Here is a 23922-nt window from a genome sequence, read left to right as displayed (position 1 = left end):
GGTCGACCCTCACGTGACCCAAGGGCACCACCTTCAGAGACCACTCTGCCAACCGCTCGAGCATGCCTCCACAATCCCCCTCCATCTCCCTCCGCTGCGACAACACTACCATGCCCCACCACACCCAAAACCAGGGCGGGCGGGCGGGACTCTCCACAATTTCTCTGGCCACTGACTCCTCCCTTTCCAGCTCCCCCTTTTATACCTCTTTCCCCTCCACGTAACGTACCCCCCTCTCTAGAATCTTCTCCCTGCACGTCCTACTGCCCCCTGTCATGTGCCCCTCCCATTCTGTCCACTCCGGGGGCTCTCTTTTTGTGACCAATGGTCAGAAGAAGAGTTGGTTTTATTTTTATTGATTTTATTATTTTTTAATGGACTCGGGGCAACTAAATTACGTAAATTTCCTGCATGATAGTACTCCTTTAAGGCTAAGGAGTGAGGCCTAATGCTTCCCCAATATAATAAATGCAGTGACTAGCCACAGTGGTGTGACGTTGGTGTATAGCCTTCCTGGAGCTATACACAGTGCGTCGCACAGATGTGAATGCCTTTTTCTTCTCTACGTCTCTTGTACACCACATATCTTCCCCAGTACCCTCCCCAGCTCCTTCATTCTGCCAGCAAAAACCTCTAATCCTGCGAATCCATTCCCAGCAGCGACTGTACTGATCTAATCAGCCAGCCTAAAATTTCATTAGCCCTTATCAGACTGACAGAGCACCTAACATACTGTAGTGAGCGAGACACAAATACTCCTCCCGGCCTCAGATAGACTTCTAAAGGGTGCCGGCAATATGGGATGAATGCAGAAGGACAGACGGAAGCAAAGCAGACAGGCACATGCATATACACACTAGTGTTGCTCGCGAATATTCGCAATTCGAATTCTATTCGCGAATATCGCATATTCGCGAATTCACGAATATTCGCGAATATAGCGCTATATATTCGTAATTAAGAATATTAGTTTTTTTTTTTTTTTTTTTGTATTTTTTTTTTTTTTCACAGTACACATCACAGTGATCATCCCTCTCTGCTTCCAGCTTATGTGGTGTAAGAAGGCTCTAATACTACTGTGTGAGACTGGTGTGCGAATTTTCGCATATACGAAAATTTGCATTTGCTAATTTTCGCATATGCGAATTTTCACTTATGCTAATTTTTGTATATGTAATTTTCGCATTCGCGAATATTCGCATATGCGAAAATAAAACGAAAATATTGCAAATATGCGAATATTCGCGAATATGACGAATATTCGTCCATATATTCGCGAATATTCGCGAATTCGAATATGGCCTATGCCGCTCAACACTAATACACACTCATAGGGACCGTCTGAACTCCGGGCATTATACAGACCACTGAAATAAATCTAGTAGAACTGGAAGATCAAACAATCTACAACAACATTTTGGGGCCATGATGCTGATATCTGGGCTGCTTTATTTTCTAATGTGACAACACATTACATACATGTTGTACTGGTGAATTGTCCTCCCTACTGAAGAAAAAAAACAAAACTACTACTTGGACCCTGAAGAGCAAATATTTTTCGAGGAGAAGAAAATCTCCAATGACCACAAATCCACATATCATAGGTAGCAGCAGAAGCAGCTTAAATGGGCACTGTCAGAATCAAAAACATTTAATATGTTTTACATCTTGGCAAAACATTAACCTTTCTAATATCCTTCATAAAAACAAAATATCCTTTTTATAGAAATCACAGGTTATAAAAAAAAAAGGCCACTAGGGGTCCCGATATCATACAGAACATAATCCTGTCTGGCTGTGGCATCATCTTTGTCTAAGCTGAAGCACGGGCTGGGACAAAGTTCAGGAAGTGAGGGTGGGACGAGCATTCCTCTGTGCTCACTCCTGTCCTGTGTATCCGACTGCAACTTGAAAACAGAAAGGACGGTGTTACAGAGCAGCCTGCAGTGATTGGATAAAGAAACCCAGCACAGCAGACTCAGGGAGGAAGTGAATGCATAGGGAGTGAGGGTGGGCTCAGTGCTTGCCTGAGCAGAGGATGTCAGAACGAGTGAGCAGCAGAAAAGAGGAATTAGTGAGCCAAATAGAAAAATTTAATGCATAAAGAAGACACGTAAAGCATCTGCATCACCTAGTGAGGATATAAGCATTATTTCTTTCTGTGATTTGATGGGAACACTTTAAGGGTTTATTCACACGTCCTATATTTGATGCACAGGATTTCAAGCTGTGTTCAGTCATTCAGTTTACATTGAGATCTGCAGCAGAAAATCCTGCGCATCAAATCTGCGCAGAATACTGCACGTGTAAATAGACCCTAAAGAGGTTTGCAATTGATGGCGTATTGGTGGGATGCCCACATCCAGCCTGAGGATAAACCACCAATTGTATAGTCTCAGAAAACCCCTCCAGTGTATGTTCACACTGGAATCTCCGCCTGAATATATTCAGAGTCTGAAATTCCATCTGAGCAGTTGCCGTTGAAATGCTTTGGCGCAAGGACCTCACAGACTTGGACCGTCACCATGACTGATGGCAGTGCATTCGGCCCGTAATTCTGCCTGAAGAATGAACATGTTCAGTCTTTCAGAGTGTGAATTTCCGCTGCAAAATTTTCTGCCGCTGAAATTCCGCAGTGTGAATGGGTCAGCAGAAGACCCATTAACATTAATGGTAGAATGCAGTAGTGTGAACACACTCTTAGGGTCAGGGAACCTTTCATCATGATACCTTATCCACAAGGCATTTGGGGGTCTCAGCAGCTGAAGATTGTGTTTAGCATTGCAGCACAGCACCTGTTATCATGCTGCTTGAACCTGACATTGTCCCCCCCCCCTCCCCCCCCCCCCCCCCCCCCCCGCCCCGCCCCATCAGCCCTGATTGATTCCTGTTTGTGTAAAGGGAGAGAACTATCTGTGGTGTCCCGGTACCGTATTACATACGTTACCTTGTGGTGAGGTCCCCAAAGTCAGAGTCCCTAGGAACAGTGGGGGTCCTCTTCCTCTTAGTTAACCCCTCGTCACCCCTCAGTTAGCTAGAATTTATGTAGATATAAATGTAAAGATGTATATTTAATATTCCTACCTTGTTCGAGTCACAGGACCTGCGGGTCATGTGACCGGGTTAGAGAACTCTATGGTTTTGCTAAAGGACCTTTGGTGGTTCTAGTCAGGTGATCCCCCACAATCCATTGTAACGGTGAGTGACAGCTGATATGGACCAATCCAAAATGGCCAGCCCCTACCCATATAAGGGAGCTGCGCCATTTTGTCTCTCTCTTGGGTTGCTGACTCTGGACAAGGTAGGGCCTCCGCAGCTTTCAAGACAATTTCTAGGCCAAAGCCTTGCGGCCTAAGCCTGCGCTAGAGACGGATAGTTCTTACAATTCCCCGCTATCTCTGCAAGACCTCTGGAACTAATCTAAGCCCTAAATCCAGCGGATCTATACAAGTACAATCCTCCTAATCTTAAGAGAACTTTCCGGTCCTAAGCATCTGTCAATCACTGCTGTGCTGTCTATATAGACTCTGTCATCTGGACTGTTACCGATACTGCATGTACAGAAAATCTTCAGTAAAGTTCCTGCAAGTTTTAAGTTCAGCACTGCTGTGGACAATCCAGTTATTTTACACTCACCTATCGCTCTTGGGAAGGGTGGTGATAGGCCCAGCATCACTACAGAGTTTTAACCCTCACCCTGGTGTCACGAGTGACAAGGGTTAACAGCGCCCTTTATTATACAGAACCACAACACCCCAATTACCCTACGTAACCCCACAAGGCTTTCCACACAGTGCTTCGCCACATATCAATCAGGGCTGCCAGGGTGAGGAGAAGAGTTTGGGTTCAAGCAGCATGAAAGTGATAACAGGTCAGGTTCCTTTAATGGAGCTGAGCTGAAATGCCAAACGCAATCTTCAGCTGGGACAAATATGATGTTGCAGCCAGACGGCATTATGTTCTAAATGGTATGGGGACCCCTAGTGGTCTTTTTTTTTATAAGCCATGATTTCTATAAAAAGGAGATAACATTTTTCTATGAAGTGAAAGGTTAATGTTTTGTCAAGATGTACAACATATAAAAAGTTTTTCTTCTGACAGTTTCCAATTTGAAGGAATTATCCAGGATAAGAAAAAGCAGAGCTGATTTCTTTAAAAATAAACAGTGCCACCGTGCGCTCCATTCACTTAAACTGAACTAAGCTGCAATACCACACACAACCTGACATCAGATGTGGTGCTGTTTTTTTTTTTTTTTTTTAAATTAGTTTTTCTATTCCTTGATAACCCCTTTAAAGTGACTTTCTACCCTAATAAGAACACTTCTATCTATCTATCTATCTATCTATCTATCTGCATGCAGGTTTCTCTGAACAATATTTTATCTGCTAGAGCAGAAGTTTGTGCTGCAGAGCTGATCTACTGATCTGTCACCATAGGGGGTGCAGAGGTAGCAGGGGAAGAGGGGGCCCCGAAGGCACATCTGCCCCTATTATAAAGTTGGAGATTTTGCATTGGTGCTCAGTAACTATAATTTGTGCATCTGCTGATCTACAGTCCTTAGCTTAGGGAAGTTAAAGGGGTACTCCACTGCCCAATCATTCAGAACAGTTGGTTCCAAACGTTTGGGTGGGCGGTGGGGGTCGTGATGACATGACCACGCCCCTTGCGACACCACACCACGCCCCATCAATGCAAGTCTATGGGAGGGGGCGTGGTTATACCACACCCCCTCCCATAGACTTGCATTGAGGGGGTGTGGTGTGATGTCCCCGTAGGCGTGGTCATGATGTCACGACCCCTGCCGCTACGGACGGACGCTGGGTGCTGCAGAGATATTGCGGGGGTCCAGCTGTGGGATCCCCCGATCAGACATTTTATCCCCTATCCTTTGGATGTCTAGGGACTGTTACGCCTAGCGCTCCGGGTCCCCGCTCCTCCCCGGAGCGCTCACGGCGTCTCTCTCCCCGCAGCGCCCCGGTCTGTCCCGCTGACCGGGAGCGCTGCACTGTCATGGCCGTCGGGGATGCGATTCGCACAGCGGGACGCGCCCGCTCGCGAATCGCATCCCAGGTCACTTACCCGTCCCGGTCCCCTGCTGTCATGTGCTGGCGCGCGCGGCTCCGCTCTCTAGGGCGCGCGCGCGCCAGCTCTCTGAGACTTAAAGGGCCAGTGCACCAATGATTGGTGCCTGGCCCAATTAGCTTAATTGGCTCCCACCTGCTCCCAGACTATATCTGCTCACTGCCCCTGCACTCCCTTGCCGGATCTTGTTGCCTTGTGCCAGTGAAAGCGTTTAGTGTGTCCAAAGCCTGTGTTACCTGAACCCTTGCTATCCATCTTGACTACGAACCTTGCCGCCTGCCCCCGACCTTCTGCTACGTCTGACCTTGCCTCTGCCTAGTCCTTCTGTCCCACGCCTTCTCAGCAGTCAGCGAGGTAGAGCCGTTGCTAGTGGATACGACCTGGTTGCTACTGCCGCAGCAAGACCATCCCGCTTTGCGGCGGGCTCTGGTGAACACCAGTAGCCTCTTAGAACCAGTCCACTAGCACGGTCCACGCCAATCCCTCGCTGACACAGAGGATCCACTACCTGGAAGCCGAATCGTGACAGTAGATCCGGCCATGGATCCCGCTGAGGTGCCGCTGCCAAGTCTCGCTGACCTTACCACGGTGGTCGCTCAGCAATCGCAGCAAATTGCCCAACAAGGACAGCAGTTGTCGCAGTTGACCGCCACGTTACAGCAACTTCTGCCTCTGCTACAGCAGCAACCATCTCCTCCGCCAGCTCCTGCACCTCCTCCGCAGCGAGTGGCCGCTCCTAGCCTCCGCTTGTCCCTGCCGGACAAATTTGATGGGGACTCTAAACTCTGCCGTGGATTTTTGTCTCAGTGTTCCCTGCATATGGAGATGTTGTCGGACTTGTTTCCTACAGAACGGTCTAAGGTGGCGTTCGTAGTAAGCCTTCTTTCAGGAAAGGCCTTGTCTTGGGCCACACCGCTCTGGGACCGCAATGATCCTGCCACAGCCACAGTCCAGTCCTTCTTCACTGAAGTCCGGAGTGTCTTCGAGGAGCCAGCCCGAGCTTCTTCTGCCGAGACTGCCCTGTTGAACCTGGTCCAGGGTAATTCTTCAGTGGGCGAGTACGCCATCCAATTTCGTACACTTGCTTTTGAATTATCATGGAATAATGAGGCTCTCTGCGCGACCTTTAAAAAAGGCCTATCCAGTCGCATCAAGGATGTGCTGGCCGCACGAGAGATTCCTGCCAACCTGCAAGAACTTATCCATTTGGCCTCCCGCATTGACATGCGTTTTTCTGAGAGACATCAGGAGCTCCGCCAGGAAAAAGACTTAGATCTCTGGGCACCTCTCCCACAGCATCCTTTGCAGTCTACGCCTGGGCCTCCCGCCGAGGAGGCCATGCAAGTGGATCGGTCTCGCCTGACCCAGGAAGAGAGGAATCGCCGTAGGGAAGAAAATCTCTGTCTGTACTGTGCCAGTACCGAGCATTTCTTGGTGGATTGCCCTATCCGTCCTCCACGTCTGGGAAACGCACGCACGCACCCAGCTCACGTGGGTGTGGCGTCTCTTAGTTCTAAGTCTGCTTCTCCACGTCTCACGGTGCCCGTGCGGATTTCTCCTTCAGCCAACTCCTCCCTCTCAGCCGTGGCCTGCTTGGACTTTGGTGCCTCTGGGAATTTTATTTTGGAGTCGTTTGTGAATAAATTCAGCATCCCGGTGACCCGTCTCGTCAAGCCGCTCTACATTTCCGCGGTCAACGGAGTCAGATTGGATTGCACCGTGCGTTACCGCACAGAACCCCTCCTGATGTGTATTGGACCCCACCACGAAAGGATTGAGTTATTCGTCCTTCCCAACTGTACCTCTGAGGTCCTCCTCGGTCTGCCATGGCTCCGGCTTCATTCTCCCACCCTTGATTGGACCACCGGGGAGATCAAGAACTGGGACTCTGCCTGCCATAGGAAGTGCCTCTCCCCCCCTCCCAGTCCCGTCAGGCAAGCCTCAGTGCCTCCTCACGGCCCCCGTCCTGGTGTCACACTGCCCCGTGCCAGGCTTCGCCCTCTGCCCTCCCTCCCCGTTCCCACTCCTGCTGTACTGCCTGCCGTTGAGGAAACCCTCCATTCTTTCCCGGTGTCCTCATCCCAGGGGAGGCAGTTACCGGACAAAGAAAAGGGGAGACCTAAGGGGGGGGGGTACTGTTACGCCTAGCGCTCCGGGTCCCCGCTCCTCCCCGGAGCGCTCACGGCGTCTCTCTCCCCGCAGCGCCCCGGTCTGTCCCGCTGACCGGGAGCGCTGCACTGTCATGGCCGTCGGGGATGCGATTCGCACAGCGGGACGCGCCCGCTCGCGAATCGCATCCCAGGTCACTTACCCGTCCCGGTCCCCTGCTGTCATGTGCTGGCGCGCGTGGCTCCGCTCTCTAGGGCGCGCGCGCGCCAGCTCTCTGAGACTTAAAGGGCCAGTGCACCAATGATTGGTGCCTGGCCCAATTAGCTTAATTGGCTCCCACCTGCTCCCAGACTATATCTGCTCACTGCCCCTGCACTCCCTTGCCGGATCTTGTTGCCTTGTGCCAGTGAAAGCGTTTAGTGTGTCCAAAGCCTGTGTTACCTGAACCCTTGCTATCCATCTTGACTACGAACCTTGCCGCCTGCCCCCGACCTTCTGCTACGTCTGACCTTGCCTCTGCCTAGTCCTTCTGTCCCATGCCTTCTCAGCAGTCAGCGAGGTAGAGCCGTTGCTAGTGGATACGACCTGGTTGCTACTGCCGCAGCAAGACCATCCCGCTTTGCGGCGGGCTCTGGTGAACACCAGTAGCCTCTTAGAACCGGTCCACTAGCACGGTCCACGCCAATCCCTCGCTGACACAGAGGATCCACTACCTGGAAGCCGAATCGTGACAGGGACGGAGTACCCCTTTAACCCCTTAAGGACTCATGACGTTCTCATACGTCTCCATTTCAGAGGCCTTAATGACTCATGACGTATGAGAACGTCATGAGCTTTCCCGGCCCCCCGCAGCCAGCTGGAGCGGAGCCGGTGCCCGATGCCTGCTGAAATCGTTCAGCAGGCATCGGGGCATATCGCCCATTGGGGTCATGATAACCCCCATGTCGGCGATGGCCGCAGATCGCTGTACAATTCAGCCCAGCGATCTGCGGCGGATTTTGGGTCAATTGGGTCTCCAGTGAACCGGTGACCCGGAATTACTGGCTGATCAGGGCCGTCTCTGACAACCCCGAACAGCCATAGCCAGCAGTGGTGAGGTGGCACTGGTGCCTCCTCACGATCGCCCTGATTCGTCGACTGGTTTACCGGCCGACCAATCAGGGCTCCTACTGCGGGTGTCACTCCCGCAACCCGCTCCGCCCCTCTTCCAGAGGACGTGAGCGGGTGCGGGAAGTTGACCCCGGCAGCTGGGGACCCCGATCCCCGGTATCCCTGTTGGGATCGGGGCCCCAGGAGGGGCGGTGGCGGCGGCGACGAGGGACTGACCTGTGTGCCGGAGCAGCAGTTGGAGCTGAGTGACAGCCTCCTGCTAAAAGGGCATGCTGGGAGCTGTAGTTATGCAACAGCAGGAGGCAGACCACCACAACTCCCAGCATTCCCTTATGTGCATGCTGGGACTAATAGTTTTGCAACAGCTGGAGGCACATTTTTTCTATGGAAAAGTGTACCTTCAGCTCCCAGCTTGCACAATCAGCTAAAGTGCATGCTGGGAGTTGTAGTGGTGCATCTGCTGGTTGCATAACTACAACTCCCAGCATGCCCGTTGTCTGTTGGTGACTGCTGAGAGTTGTAGTTTTGCAACAGCTGAAGGCACACTGGTTGTGAAACACTGAGTTAAGTAGCAAACCAGTGTGTCTCCAGCTGTTGCATAACTACAATCCCCAGCATCCCCAGCCAAAGTAGTATGCCTCCAACTGTTGCATAACTACAACTCCCAGCATGTACGGTCTATCAGTGCATGCTGGGAGTTGTAGTTTTGCAACAGCTGAAGGCACACTGGTTGCAAAACACTGAGTTTGTTACCAAACACGGTGTTTCCCAACCAGTGTGCCTCCAGCTGTTGCAAAACTACAACTCCCAGCATGCACTGATAGACCGTACATGCTGGGAGTTGTAGTTTTGCAACAGCTGGATGTTTCTCCCCCCCAATGTGAATGTACAGGGTACACTCACATGGGCGGAGGTTTACAGTAAGTATCCGGCTGCAAGTTTGAGCTGCGGCAAATTTTCTGCCGCAGCTCAAACTGCCAGCGAGAAACTACTGTGAACCCCCACCCGTGTGACTGTATCCTAAAAACACTACACTACACTACCAAAAAATAAAATAAAAAGTAAAAATCACTACATATACACATACCCCTACACAGCCCCCCTCCCCAATAAAAATGAAAAACTTCTGGTACGCCACTGTTTCCAAAACGGAGCCTCCAGCTGTTGCAAAACAACTACTCCCAGTATTGCCAGACAGCCACTGACTGTCCAAGCATGCTGGGAGTTTTACAACAGCTGGAGGCACCCTGTTTGGGAAACACTGGCGTAGAAAACCCCTATGTCCACCCCTATGCAAGTCCCTAATTTAGGCCTCAAATGCGCATGGCGCTCTTTCACTTTGGAGCCCTGTCGTATTTCAAGGCAACAGTTTAGGGCCACATATGGGGTATCGCCGTACTCGGGAGAAATTGTGTTACAAATTTGGGGGCTATTTTCTGCTTTTACCCTTTTTAAAAATGTAAAATTTTTTTTTTTTTTTTTTTACATATGCAAAAGTCGTGAAACACCTGTGGGGTATTAAGGTTCACATTACCCCTTGTTATGTTCCCCAAGGGGTATAGTTTCCAAAATAATATGCCATGTGTTTTTTTTTTTTTTTTTTTGCTGTTTTGCCACCATAGGGGCTTCCTAAATGCGGCATGCCCCCAGAGCAAAATTTGCTTCCAAAACGCCAAATGTGACTCATTCTCTTCTGAGACCTGTAGTGCGCCAGCAGAGCACTTTTCACCCCCATTTGGGGTGTTTTCTGAATCGGGAGAAATTGAACTTCAAATGTTGGGGGGTATTTTCTGCTATTACCCTTTTTAAAAATGTAAAATTTTTAGGAAAACAAGCATTTTAGGAAAAAATTATTATTATTTTTTTTTACATATGCAAAAGTCGTGAAACACCTGTGGGGTATTAAGGTTCACTTTACCCCTTGTTACATTCCCTGAGGGGTCTACTTTCCAAAACAGTATGCCAAGTGTTTTTTTTTTTGCTGTTTTGGCACCATAGGGGCTTCCTTAATGCGGCATGCCCCCAGAGCAAAATTTGCTTTCAAAAAGCCAAATGTGACTCCTTCTCTTCTGAGACCTGTAGTGCGCCAGCAGAGCACTTTTCACCGCCATATGGGGTGTTTTCTGAATCGGGAGAAATTGGGCTTCAAATTTTGGGAGTTATTTTCTGCTATTACTCTTTTTAAAAATGTAAACATTTTGGGAAACCAAGCATTTTAGGTAATTTTTAAAAAATTTTTTTACATATGCAAAAGTCGTGAATCACCTGTGGGGTATTAATGTTCACTTTACCCCTTGTTATGTTCCCCGAGGGGTCTAGTTTCCAAAATGGTATGCCATGTGTTTTTTTTTTGCTGTTCTGGCACCATAGGGGCTTCCTAAAGGTGACATGCCCCCCAAAAACCATTTGTCGCTCCTTCCCTTCTGAGCCCTCTACTGCGCCCGCCGAACAATTAACATAGACATATGAGGTATGTGCTTACTCGAGAGAAATTGGGTTTCAAATACAATTAAAATTTTTCTCCTTTTACGCCTTGCTAAAATTAAAAAATTGGGTCTACAAGAACATGCGAGTGTAAAAAATGAAGATTTTGAATTTTCTCCTTCACTTTGCTGCTATTCCTGTGAAACACCTAAAGGGTTAAAACACTGACTGAATCTCATTTTTAATACTTTGGGGGTGCAGTTTTTATAATGGGGTCATTTATGGGGTATTTCTAATATGAAGACCCTTCAAATCCACTTCAAAACTGAACTGGTTCCTGAAAAATAGGGAGTTTGAAAATTTTGTGAAAAATTGGAAAATTGCTGCTGAACTTTGAAGCCCTCTGGTGTCTTCCAAAAGTAAAAACACGTCAATTTCATGATGCCAACATAAAGTAGACATATTGTATATGTGAACCCAAAACATTTTTATTTTGAATATCCATTTTCCTTACAAGCAGAGAGCTTCAAAGTCAGAAAAATTTCTAAATTTTAATTTTTTTCATCAAATTTGGGGATTTTTCACCAAGAAAGGATGCAATTCCCCACAAAAATTGACCACTATGTTAAAGTAGAATATGTCACGAAAAAACAATCTCAGAATCAGAATGATAAGTAAAAGTATTCAAGAGTTATTAATGTTTAAAGTGACAGTGGTCAGAGTTGCAAAAAAAAAAAACGGCCGAGTCCTTAAATGGGCACTGTCACCAACTTTATTTTTTGATATGTTGTAGTACTTATGTACTACAACATATCTCTAATATACTTTTATTTTATTTTTTTTTCATTAAAAAGGTTTAATTTACATTTAAAAACCGGCCACTGAAAAAGGACTGATTTTGGAGTGGCAATCAGTCCTTTTTCAGTTAGGCTGCACTCGCTCCCTGCCTGTCAATCAGACAGGCGGGAGCGAGCGCATTGGCTCCCCGGCCACTGGCTGGGAGGCCACTCCTCCCGCACATCGCCGCCGCTGCCCCTGCACGCCCGCTGCCGGATTCTGCAGTAACTGCAAGTGCAATGAGGGAACGGGGTATGCGGGGCGGGGGTGGGTGGGGGGGTGGTTGGGGAGGGAACGGGCTAGTGCCGTAGCACGCGGGGGGGGGGGGGGGTGGTGGTGTTGAACGGGCTAGCAAAAAAAATAAAAAATAGGATGGTGGGAGCTACCCTTTAAGGTGAAACAGGGCTAAGTCCTTAAGGGGTTAAAGCCATTTCAGACCGGTTCAGCTTCTCGTTTGTTACGCAGCCATTTCAGACACAGACACCACTTTGCTCTCTCTCTTCCACCTTTACAAAGTCAATGCAGATGTTGGATTGTAAATTTCTTCCATCCAGTGTCCCGGTGGGCACCATCTGGCTGTCCGGCCCCTGAACCTGTATAATGTATCACCAGCCGCAGCTCCTTATTAACCTTCCCTCATGATTCCTGGTCCTATCTCGGTCCTGCACATTTCCATCCTCCCTTTGCTTCTTTCGGCGCTCCTTCATATCCTCCGCCGTCTCCTCCCGCCTTCCTCCTCCCCGTCTCTACCCCTGGATGTTCCGCCACGTCTTCCTCCGGCTTATTCCCTTATCCAGTTATTTCCAGTCTCCTGTGTGCTGATGTTCTCTTACTCTGTAATTTTTCACTTTCCTTATATAATGTTTTCGCTCTTTCGATTACTTTTTTTCCCCTTCTCCATCCGTTATTTTCTCCCTCACCCCTGTTATTTCTTCCCATACTATTTATCGAGCTGGCATTTCCTTCCGCACGTATACAGCCCATGTATTCTCTCCCCCCTTTGTGGTTCTGTCATCCTTAATGTCCGGTGTGGCGGTGTCTGGGTGTGTGTACAGATATTATCGTCACCTTCGGGGAAATAACAGGATTGGCGCCGAGGGAGTTTTTTTTTATTTATTTTTTTTACAATTTGAGCAGTTTATTAGTGGGAAGACATGATGGTTGAGTGTATGGTGGAGCGGCAGGTGAAGTCGGGAGGGGGATGCATTCACTTGGCCCCGCACATTCATAGGAACTGCAGGCAGCGGCAGACGGAACACCAGAAAGCTCTGACACGTATATAAACGATGCCGTCATTTCATACACAACTTGCATTTTATTCTTGGCACGGAAGGAAAATTAGACAAGCAAAAGGAGCTCAATCCACAGACATTACTCACAGATGTCTACAGGCAAGTATACAGCCGCAAAGACGTTTCCCATAATGCCCTAGACCAGTGGTCTTCAACCTGTGGAGCTTCAGATGTTGCAAAACTACAACTCCCAGCATGCCCGGACAGCCGTTGGCTGTCCGGGCATGCTGGGAGTTGTAGTTTTGCAACATCTGGAGGTCCGCAGGTTGAAGACCACTGCCCTAGACTAGTGTTGCCTAACCAGGGAGCCTCCAGCTGTTTCTAAGCTACAACTCCCAGCATGTCCGGACAGACATTTCAGTAAAGCTTTACATTGTTTTCAAGTTACACAAGTGTCCGTATTTCTTATTCCTGCCTCTGATGTTGTAATTATTGCCTCTAATTTTGGACTTACTGGGGGACCCTCAGGTTACCTATTCCACCTTGTCATGTGACATCATCACCTACATGCCCAAGGGATTATTTCTTCCAGTTAGCCTGCACTACAACACCTATCATCCCCTTAAAGGGATGCTCCTGCGGAAAACTTTTTTTTTTAATCAACTGGTGCCAGAAAGTTAAACAGATTTGTAAATCACTTCTATTAAAAAATCTTAATCCTTCCAGTACTTTTTAGGGGCTGTATACTAAAGAGAAATCCAAAAAAGAAAAAAGAAATGCATTTCCTGTGATATCATGACCACAGTGCTCTCTGCTGACCTCTGCTGTCCATTTTAGGAACTGGAAAAAATCCCCATAGAAAACATATGTTTCTCTGGACAGTTCCTAAAATGGACAGCAGAGGTCAGCAGAGAGCACTGTGGTCAGGACATCACAGGAAAAGTAAAAAGTACTGGAAGGATTAAGAAGTTTTAATAGAAGTGATTTACAAATCTGCTTAACTTTCTGGCACCAGTTGATTTAAAAAAAGAAAAAAAAAAAAGGTTTCCACGGGAGTACCCCTTTAAAGGGGTACTCCGGTGAAAAAACTATTTCTTTCCAATCAACTGGTGCCAGAAAGTTAAGCAGATTTGTAAATGACTTCTATTTCAAAATCTTAATCCTTCCAATACTTATCAGCTGCTGTAAACTACAGAGGAAGTTGTTTTCTTTTTTAATTTCTTTTCTGTCTGACCTCAGTGCTCTCTGCTGACACCCCTGTCCATGTCAGAAATTGTCCAGAGCAGAAACAAATCCCCATAGCAAACCTCTCCTGCTCCAGACAGTTCCTGACATGGACAAAGGTGTCAGCAGAGAGCACTGTGGTCAGACAGAAAAGAAAATTCAAAAAGAAAATAATTTCCTCTGTAGTATACAGCTGATGAGTACTGGAAGGGTTAAGATTTTTAAATAGAAGTAATTTACAAATCTGTTTAACTTTCTGGCACCAGTTAATAAAAAATAAAAAAAATAATGTTTTCCACCGGAGTACCCCTTTAAGTACCACATACATCATACACCATAAATGTCATGGGTTGGCTGTCAGTACCAGATAGAATCTCTGGTTGTGTGTGTGCAGTTCTCTCCATTTACTTTTATAGTAGCAGAATTAACCAAGCATTATTGCACACATCAGACCATATTTATTATCTGCCTGGATGTGGCAGTAAGTGGGTCTAAAGTTGGGGTACCCAACACCAATGTCTAGAATGCAGGCTCTGGGACTTCCACCAATCTGTAAAATAGAGGTGAACTTTTTCCTGAATGGAGTGCAACACACATGCGTGGCCAGTTCTCCATTCATTTTTTTTTATCAGGCTTATGAATATTGCCGAGTGCCGAGCTTGGCAATGCTCAGAAGCCCCATAGAGAATGATGCTATGTTCATCCTGAAGACAGTTTTCCTCCATTCTTGGGATTAGTAGGGGTTTGAGCAGTTGGACTCCCACCAAACAGCATGTTATCCTGTATTCTATGGATACAGGATATCATGTTGAGATGGAAATACCCCTTGAGGGTCTATTCACAGGTACAGTATTCTGCGCAGATTTGATCTGCAGATTTGATGCGCAGGATTTTCTGCTGCAGATGTCAATGTAAACTGAATGACTGAACACCGCTTGAAATCCTGCGCATCAAATCTGCGGATCAAATCTGCGCAGAATACTGTATGTGTGAATAGACCCTAAGGGTACGTTCACACGGGCGGATTTTTTTAGGGTTTTTCCTGCTGCGTATTTGAAAGGGGGCGGGCTCTTCTTGGCTGTCCGCAGCAGATTTTCCGCGGTGGAACTTACGCTGCGGAAAATCTGCTGCAAGCCCCATTGAAGTCAGTAGGGACTGCGGTGGAGCGTAAATTGCGCCACGGAAAATCTGCTGCGGACAGCCGAGAAGAGCCCGCCCGCTTTCAAATATGCAGAGGGAAACTCGCAAAAAAATCCGCCCTTGTGAATGTATCCTTAAAGTGTTTTATGAAAATAAAACATAATGATTGTATAATGTAAAGTTTTGCAGCTGTCTAACATGCTATTTGATTCTTTCCCTCATCTGCAGGATCTCTGCTTGCTGTTGGTGAATTGAAGAAAGAAACCCACCCATTGGTTTATCTCAGACACAACGGTCATCATAGGCCAGTGCTCTTCAACCTGCGGACCTCCAGATGTTGCAAATCTACAACTCCCAGCATGCCCGGACAGCCATCGTTTTGCAACATCTGGAGGTCCGCAGGTTGAAGACCACTGTCATAGGCCATGTATAGTGTTTCATGGTCAAAATGGAGCTGATCCCAATACAGTGAACTGCACAGAAAGAAAAATGATCACATCACAAAGTAAATTTCTCTTCGTCTATAGATCCCGGCTGTAGCTTTAAAGGGGTACTCTGATGGAAAACTTTCTTTTTTAAAGGGAACTGGTGCCAGAAAGTTAAACAGATTTGTAAATTACTTCTATTAAAAAAATCTTAATCCTTTCAGTACTTATCAGCTGTTTGCTATAGAGGAAAATCTTTCTTTTTTTGAATTTCTTTTTTGTGCTCTCTGCTGACACCTAATGCCCTTATCAGGAACTATCCAGAGCAGGAGAAAATTCCAATAGCAAACCTATGCTGCTCTGGACAGTCCCTGACACGGACAGAGGTGTCAGCAGAGAGCACTGTGGACAAGACAAAAAAAGAAATTCAAAAAGTAAAGAATTTCCTCTGTAGCATACAGCTGCTAAAAAGTACTGGAAGGGTAAAGATTTTCTAATAGAAGTAATTTACAAATCTATTTAACTTTCTGGCACCAGTTCATTTAAAAAAAAAAAGTTTTCCACCGGAGTACCCCTTTAATTGAATATGACAGGACTGCAGAAAGTTCATTGCAACACTTGGTATTTATATCGTTACAGACTCACAATTATCTAATATCAACAACCTCTAATTATAACTGGCATCCATTTTATCCAAGGATCCTTTTTGGAGGCACAAATTCCCAGGAAAGGCCGGATTCCTAGAAAATGACAACCCTATTCTAATTACTTTTGTGGTCGCTCATTATGTTCTCCTCCCAGAAGTCCAACCAGATATACCGTGTACAATTACACAAGACTGCGGTCTATGCCGGCTGCCAGGATAATGCGGAGGAACTCGAGGAGATGAGGAAAAGAAGCGGAGGAGAAGAAGAGAAAACTTTACCTGAGCTCAAAATGGGAGTGCTAGCATTTCTTCTGCGGTGTATATAGTAGTATATAGCAGTGTATACGGATACTGGAAGCCTGTGCTCGCATTTCTCCTGCGGTGTATATAGTAGTATATAGCAGTGTATACGGATACTGGAAGCCTGTGCTAGCATTTCTTCTGCAGTGTATATAGTAGTATATAGCAGTGTATACGGATACTGGAAGCCTGTGCTAGCATTTCTTCTGCGGTGTATATAGTAGTATATAGCAGTGTATACGGATACTGGAAGCCTGTGCTCGCATTTCTCCTGCGGTGTATATAGTAGTATATAGCAGTGTATACGGATACTGGAAGCCTGTGCTAGCATTTCTTCTGCAGTGTATATAGTAGTATATAGCAGTGTATACGGATACTGGAAGCCTGTGCTCGCATTTCTCCTGCGGTGTATATAGTAGTATATAGCAGTGTATACGGATACTGGAAGCCTGTACTAGCATTTCTCCTGCGGTGTATATAGTAGTATATAGCAGTGTATACGGATACTGGAAGCCTGTGCTAGCATTTCTCCTGCGGTGTATATAGTAGTATATAGCAGTGTATATGGATACTGGAAGCCTGTGCTAGCATTTCTCCTGCGGTGTATATAGCAGTATATAGCAGTGTATACGGATACTGGAAGCCTGTGCTAGCATTTCTTCTGCGGTGTATATAGTAGTATATAGCAGTGTATACGGATACTGGAAGCCTGTTCTAGCATTTCTCCTGCGGTGTATATAGTAGTATATAGCAGTGTATACGGATACTGGAAGCCTGTGCTAGCATTTCTTCTGCGGTGTATATAGTAGTATATAGCAGTGTATACGGATGCTGGAAGCCTGTACTAGCATTTCTCCTGCGGTGTATATAGTAGTATATAGCAGTGTATACGGATGCTGGAAGCCTGTGCTAGCATTTCTCCTGCGGTGTATATAGTAGTATATAGAGAAGAGTGTTGCATTGACAATCCAACACAATGGGCAGCACATTGAACACATTTTATAAGTGGTCAGAAACTTGTAAATAACTCATGAAAGAATAAAGTTACATTAAAACCAAGCACGTCATTGTTTTTCTTGTGAAATTCCCAATAAGTTTGATGTGTCACATGACCCTCTTCCTATTGAAAAAACAAAAGTTGGATTCAAAATGGCCGACTTCAAAATGGCCGCCATGGTCACCAGCCATCTTGAAAAGTTTCCCCCCCTCACATATACTAATGTGCCACAAACAGGAAGATAATATCACCAACCATTCCCATTTTATTAAGGTGTATCCATATAAATGGCCCACCCTGTAGACCGCACCATTTACATGGAAGTTTTGATTGCTTTGTACCTTACATGGACCCATAATACTGTGGACTCTTCAGAGGTGGCCATACACATTAGAGAGAAGTAGGTTGATGCTTTAACAATAAGGATCATCTGATGAAAGATTGTTTTGCAGATACTGCCATACACATTTAAAGGGGTACTCCAGTGAAAACTTTTTTTTTTTTTTTTTTAAATCAACTGGTGCCAGAAAGTTAAACAGATTTTTAAATTACTTCTATTAAAAAATCTTAATACTTCCAGTACTTATTAGCGGCTGAATACTACAGAGGAAATTATTTTCTTTTTGGCACACAGAGCTCTCTACTGACATCATGACCACAGTGCTCTCTGCTGACATCTCTGTCCATTTTAGGAACTGTCCAGAGTAGGAGAAAATCCCCATAGCGAACATATGCTGCTCTGGACAGTTCCTAAAATGGACAGAGGTGTCAGCAGAGAGCACTGCGATCGTGATGTAAGCAGAGAGCTCTGTGTTCCAAAAATAAAATAATTTCCTCTGTAGCATACAGCTGCTAATAAGTACTAGAAGGATTAAGATTTTTTTTAATAGAAGTAATTTATAAATCTGTTAAACTTTCTGGCACCAGTTGATTAAAAGAAAAAAAAGTTTTCCACCGGAGTACTCCTTTAAATGGATGCTCCACCCCTAGACGTCTTATTCCCTATCCAAAGGATAGAGGATAAGTGTCCGATCGCAGGGGTCACCATTGGGGACCCCTCACGATCTCCGGCACGGCACCCCTGTCATTCGGTGCACAGAGCAAACTCTGCTCCGTGCTGGATGACTGGTGACTACAGCCGCCATGCCTCCTACATTCATGTCTATGGGAGGAGACGGGATGGCTATGTATTGCCACGCCCCCTCCCATAGACATGAATGGAGGGGGCGCAGCATTGCTTCAAGAACACGGAAGCTCCAAGCTTCCGTGTTCAGAACGCTGTGGCGCCGACCCTGACATCCTTGGGATAGGGGATAAGTCCATTTTTAAACAGCCTTACATTAGCTGGCTACAACAATTGTTCGTTGTTATATTTCCCTCAATGAATGATCCTTCATATTGGTTGAGCCCATCCACTTTCATCAACTTTAGTCCACATCATTGGAAACTTCACATCTGTTTGTTCTCCTTATGTCTAGCTAAACCTATTTGGTCAATGGAAGGACAAACTGCATAGGATAAAAAATATTCCTCATATTAAAGGGGTACTCCGACCCAAGACATCTTATCCCCTATCCAAAGGATAGGGGATAAGATGTCTGATCGCCGGAGTCCCGCCGCTGGGGATCCCTACGACCTCCCTGCTGCACCCAGCGTTCGTTTAGAGCGTTGGGTGGCAGCGCAGGAGGATTGTGACATCACGGCCGTGCCCTGCTTGTGACATCATGGCCACATCCCACTCAATGCAAGTCTATGAGAGGAGGCGCGACGACCATCAAGCCCCCTCCTGTAGACTTGCATTGAGGGGGCATGGCTGTGATGTCATGAACCTCTGCCCCACATCGCCAGTCATCCGGCATGGAGCGAAGTTCGCTCTGTGCACTGGATGTCTGGGGTGCTGCAGCTGAGATCGCGGGGGTCCCCAGCGGCGGGACCCCCACGATCAGACATCTTATCCCCTATCCAAAGGATAGGGGATAAGATGTCTGGGGGCAGAGTACCCCATTAAGGCTTCCCTTCTAGAGATATTTTCTATCATTATTGTCAAATTTCCACCCTATTTCTTGATAGAGCAGAATGGTATTGCCCTTAGGCTCCTCCTTGCATTTTCAATATCTTAGGAATTCCTCAGTAGATTTTGAACACAGAGCTCTCTGCTGACATCACGAGCACAGTGCTCTCTGCTGACATCATGAGCACAGTGTACCCTTTAAGATTGAAGACCTGTCTTTCGTATAGGCCGTCCGTGTTTGATATCTGAGGGTCTGAGCTCATGGATGCCTGCAAATACAGTAGATATGTATGGGCAGTAAAGTCTGGTACTGCATATTCTTCTTTTTAAAGGAGAGCTGCGGTGTATAACATTTATCCCCTATCCACAGGATAGGGGATAAGTGTCTGATCCGCACACTAGGACCCACTGTGATCTCCTGTACGGGGGCCCCTGTAGGAGATAAATGTTATACACCGCAGATCTACTTTTAGTCAATAAGGTGAGTTCCTTATTATCTCACAGGTCAGACCTCCTGCTAGCAAACACTAATGGCCTATCCTTAAAGGGATACTCCATTTAGTTGCGAATGCTGTGTGCGCACTATGGGGGTCGGCCACGCCCCCTCAATGCAAGTCTATCGGAGGGGGCGTGATGATCGTCACACCTCCTCCCATAGACTTGCATTGAGGGGGCATGGCGTGACATCACGAGGGGGCTTGGCCGACCCCCGCAGAGCACACACAACATTCGGAACTAAATGTGTGATGGTAAAGTTTCTGAGAACCAATTTAACACCCTCACACAGAAGAATTATTTGGGTTCTCCTTTTCCATTAGCCATAACAAATGCTTTAGGGAGGAGCTTAGTATCTTTAGATATTTATTGGGCTTTTTTGAAAGGTGAAATATTCACAAAGGCTTTGCTATAATTTACTATGCTGATTGGCGGAGCCCCCTGGGGGTCAGACGGCTTCATTAAAAGATTAGTGACCATTGCACACATGGATACTTCCCAGCACACAAAGTATGTCCCCGCTTAACTTTTTGCAAATGTTGTCATGATTATCATCATCGTTAGTTTACTTCTTAATGTAACCCCTTCCTTGCTGTGCTGCAGCAGTTTTCTTTCTGCTCACATAGCCCCCTGCAAACCCAGTCCATCAATAACTCCACATCCCCTATAGAACTGTACTGTGTAAGTTTATCTGCAGAACAGCACAAGCCTATGCAGTACAGCACTATAAGTATAACAGAGAGGAGTAGGTGTTGTCCTATGATTGGCCAAAAAAGTAAGGGAAAGGACAATAATATGTAAGTAGAGCTAACAAACTAGATAACTTATCATAAAGTTGTCCATAGACTAATGTCAATCTTCAACCCAATGCTGTGTTGTCCTCATCAGTAAAACATAAAGTACTCCACCTCTGTGTTGCCTTCATCAGTGGAACAAACAGTACTCTACCACTGTGTTGCCTTCATCAGTGAAACATACAGTACTCCACCTCTGTGTTGCCTTCATCAGTGGAACATACAGTACTCTACCTCTGTGTTGCCTTCATCAGTGGAACAAACAGTACTCTACCTCTGTGTTGCCTTCATCAGTGTAACATACAGTACTTGACCTCTGTGTTGCCTTCATCAGTAGAACATACAGTACTCTACCTCTGTGTTGCCTTCATCAGTGGAACATACAGTACTCTACCTCTGTATTGCCTACACCAGTTGAACATACAGTACTCTACCTCTGTGTTGCCTTCATCAGTGGAACATACAGTACTCCACCTCTGTGTTGCCTTCATCAGTGGAACATACAGTACTCTTCTACTGTGTCGCCTTCATCAGTGGAACATACAGTACTCTACCTCTGTGCAGGGCCGGATCATCATTGGCGCTCCTGGAGCACCTGCTCTGGGCCTCGTGCCCGCAGGGGGCCCCCGTCACATTCGGGACATCCCTGTGTCCCGAAAAATCTTTTCAGGACACAAGGATGTCCCTGTTACCTCTCTGTGGCCTCGTGTTAACTTAAAAAATGCAGGGGCCGCCGGGAGGTAGCGCACGCAGGGACGTCACTGACGTCCCGTGCGTGTGCCCATAGAAGAGCAGAGCAGTGAGGAGGACTTGCGCATGGTAAGTCACCAGCGGCACGTCATCTTTAATGTTCCCAACACCGCAGCCATAGCAGTAGATCGTGACCCCAGACCGGAGGAGCTGTGGTCAGAACACTGAAGTGGGGCAGTAAACAGGCATGCAGCCTTCAGCAATACACTGTATATGGCTGAAGGCTGTATGTCTGTGGGGGAACTGTACTGCACCTAATGTGGAGGACTATACTGCACCTAATGTGGGGGAACTATACTGCACCTAATGTGGGGGAACTATACTGCATCTAATGTGGGGAACTATACGGCACCTAATGGGGGGAACTATACTGCACCTAATGTGGGGAACTGTACTACACCTAATGTGGGGAACTGTACTACACCTAATGTGGGGAACTATACTGCACCTAATGTGGGGGAACTGTACTGCACCTAATGTGGGGAACTATACTGCACCTAATATGGGGAACTGTACTACACCTAATGTGGGGAACTGTACTGCACCTAATGTGGGGAACTATACTGCACCTAATGTGGGGGAACTGTACTGCACCTAATGTGGGGAACTGCACTGCATCTAATGTGGGGGAACTGTACTGCACCTAAAGTGGTGAACTATACTGCACCTAATGTGGGGGAACTGTACTGTACCCCTAATGTGGGGGAACTGTACTGTACACCTAATGTGGGGGAACTGTACTGCCAACCTAATGTGGGGGAACTGTACTGCTGTACTGCTAATGTGGGGGAACTGTACTGTGTGAGGATTTATACTGCAGATAATGTGGGGAACTATACTGCACCTAATGTGAGGGAACTACAACCTAATGCGGGGGAACTATACTGTCAACCTAATGTGGGGGAACTATACTGTCAAACTAATGTGGGGGAACTATACTGTCAACCTAATGTGGGGGAACTATACTGCACCTAATGTGGGGGAACTGTCGGTGGTGGTGGTGGTGGGGGGGATCATAATGAAGTGCTTCCAGGCAGCCTTAATCTGGCCCTGCCTCTGTGTTGCCTTCAACAGTGTAACATACAGAACTCTACCTCTGTATTGTCCTCCTGCAGTAGAGAATATCCTTCTCATGTGTTGCCCTCCTCTAGTGCAGCATATATTCCCTTTGCGTTGTCCTCCTCTATCAGACTATACTCTTCGGCTGTGTTCACACTGCGGAATTTCCAAGCGGAATTATGCAGTAATATTCTGCTCGAAAATTCCTTTGATGTTTCCGCCACAAAGAACCCAAATCCAGCATCCGCAGTAAGAATAGGCTTGTCTACTCTTTCTGCGGAATCCGCTCCGAAATGCTTTGCCGTCAAATTTCTGAGTGGTCCTAGCGCCCCCCCGGAACATTCAAACGCGTGGAATGTCACATTCCGCACGGAATCGGTCACGTGAACATGGCCTTACTCTGTGTTCCCTCTAACCAACTATAGTCATAGGGCTTATTGAGCTTTCGACCTGGCCTGTAGGACTGACTACTCTTTAAGGACTGACCCCCTTCTCCACATACAGCACGCGTTCCGAGATAAAGCGTTTTCGTATGCATTACAAACATGAGACATTTGCGCTATTTTTCTCTTCTCCAGGGGGTAAAGACTTGAACGTTTCAGGGTAGTGGCAGAGTAATGATTCTGTCTAAAACTTGTACAGTATCAGTTGCGGAGCTTGACAAGTGATTCCCAGTCGAGTCCTCGGATCCCATAATGTGGAGAAGACGCGGTACAATAATCCCTCCCTGGACAATACGCTATATTCTCATCTTCGTCGCTCTCACACTGTGGGGCTTTAAGAGTTTTGCTTAGGAAATGTTTAGTTAGGAAAATTACAGTGATAATAATAGAATACAATCTGTGGTTCTGCAACATAATGGTATTTAAAGAAATTCTGTAGCTTTACGGTAAAATCAAAAGGACATAGTTTGCCCATTTTCACTTTATTTTTCCCATTAGCAACTCATATGAGTTTAACCGTCTGTGTACCACTTAGATGGCCGCATCGTATGAGGATAGGCAGCGTATTATATGGATCTGTGCCCTATAGCGGGGCCAGTCAGACTGTGGGGTGGTTCATAGGCAGCCTGACTCGAGAACCGGGCTCCTTGGTTGGATACCAGACCTTGCGGCCTCATATTGTGGTGTCTGGGGTGTTGCAGTTAGAGATGAGCGAACTTACAGTAAATTCGATTCGTCACGAACTTCTCGGCTCGGCGGTTGCTGACTTTTCCTGCATAAATTAGTTCAGCTTTCCGGTGCTCCGGTGGGCTGGAAAAGGTGGATACAGTCCAAGGAAAGA

The 23922-nt window shown here is 46.7% G+C and overlaps 1 long non-coding RNA gene across 2 annotated transcripts in view; it reads right to left on the bottom strand.

The window, feature by feature from the left end:
* The window catches only part of LOC130295477 (uncharacterized), a 35318-nt gene that overhangs the window by 10692 nt on the left and 704 nt on the right, over positions 1–23922 (bottom strand). The window contains exon 1 of one of the 2 annotated variants that reach the window (XR_008848846.1): positions 8521–8555. The exons of the other annotated variant lie outside the window; for it this stretch is intronic. This is a non-coding gene — a long non-coding RNA (uncharacterized LOC130295477). Of the gene's footprint in view, positions 1–8520; positions 8556–23922 lie in introns of those variants that run through there. 2 annotated transcript variants of the gene reach the window in all.

The sequence above is a fragment of the Hyla sarda genome, chromosome 11, assembly GCF_029499605.1.
Source record: "Hyla sarda isolate aHylSar1 chromosome 11, aHylSar1.hap1, whole genome shotgun sequence".
Lineage (NCBI taxonomy): Eukaryota > Metazoa > Chordata > Amphibia > Anura > Hylidae > Hyla > Hyla sarda.
The sequence above is the reverse complement of the archived record's forward strand: the minus strand, read 5'-3'. Positions and strand labels throughout refer to the sequence as shown.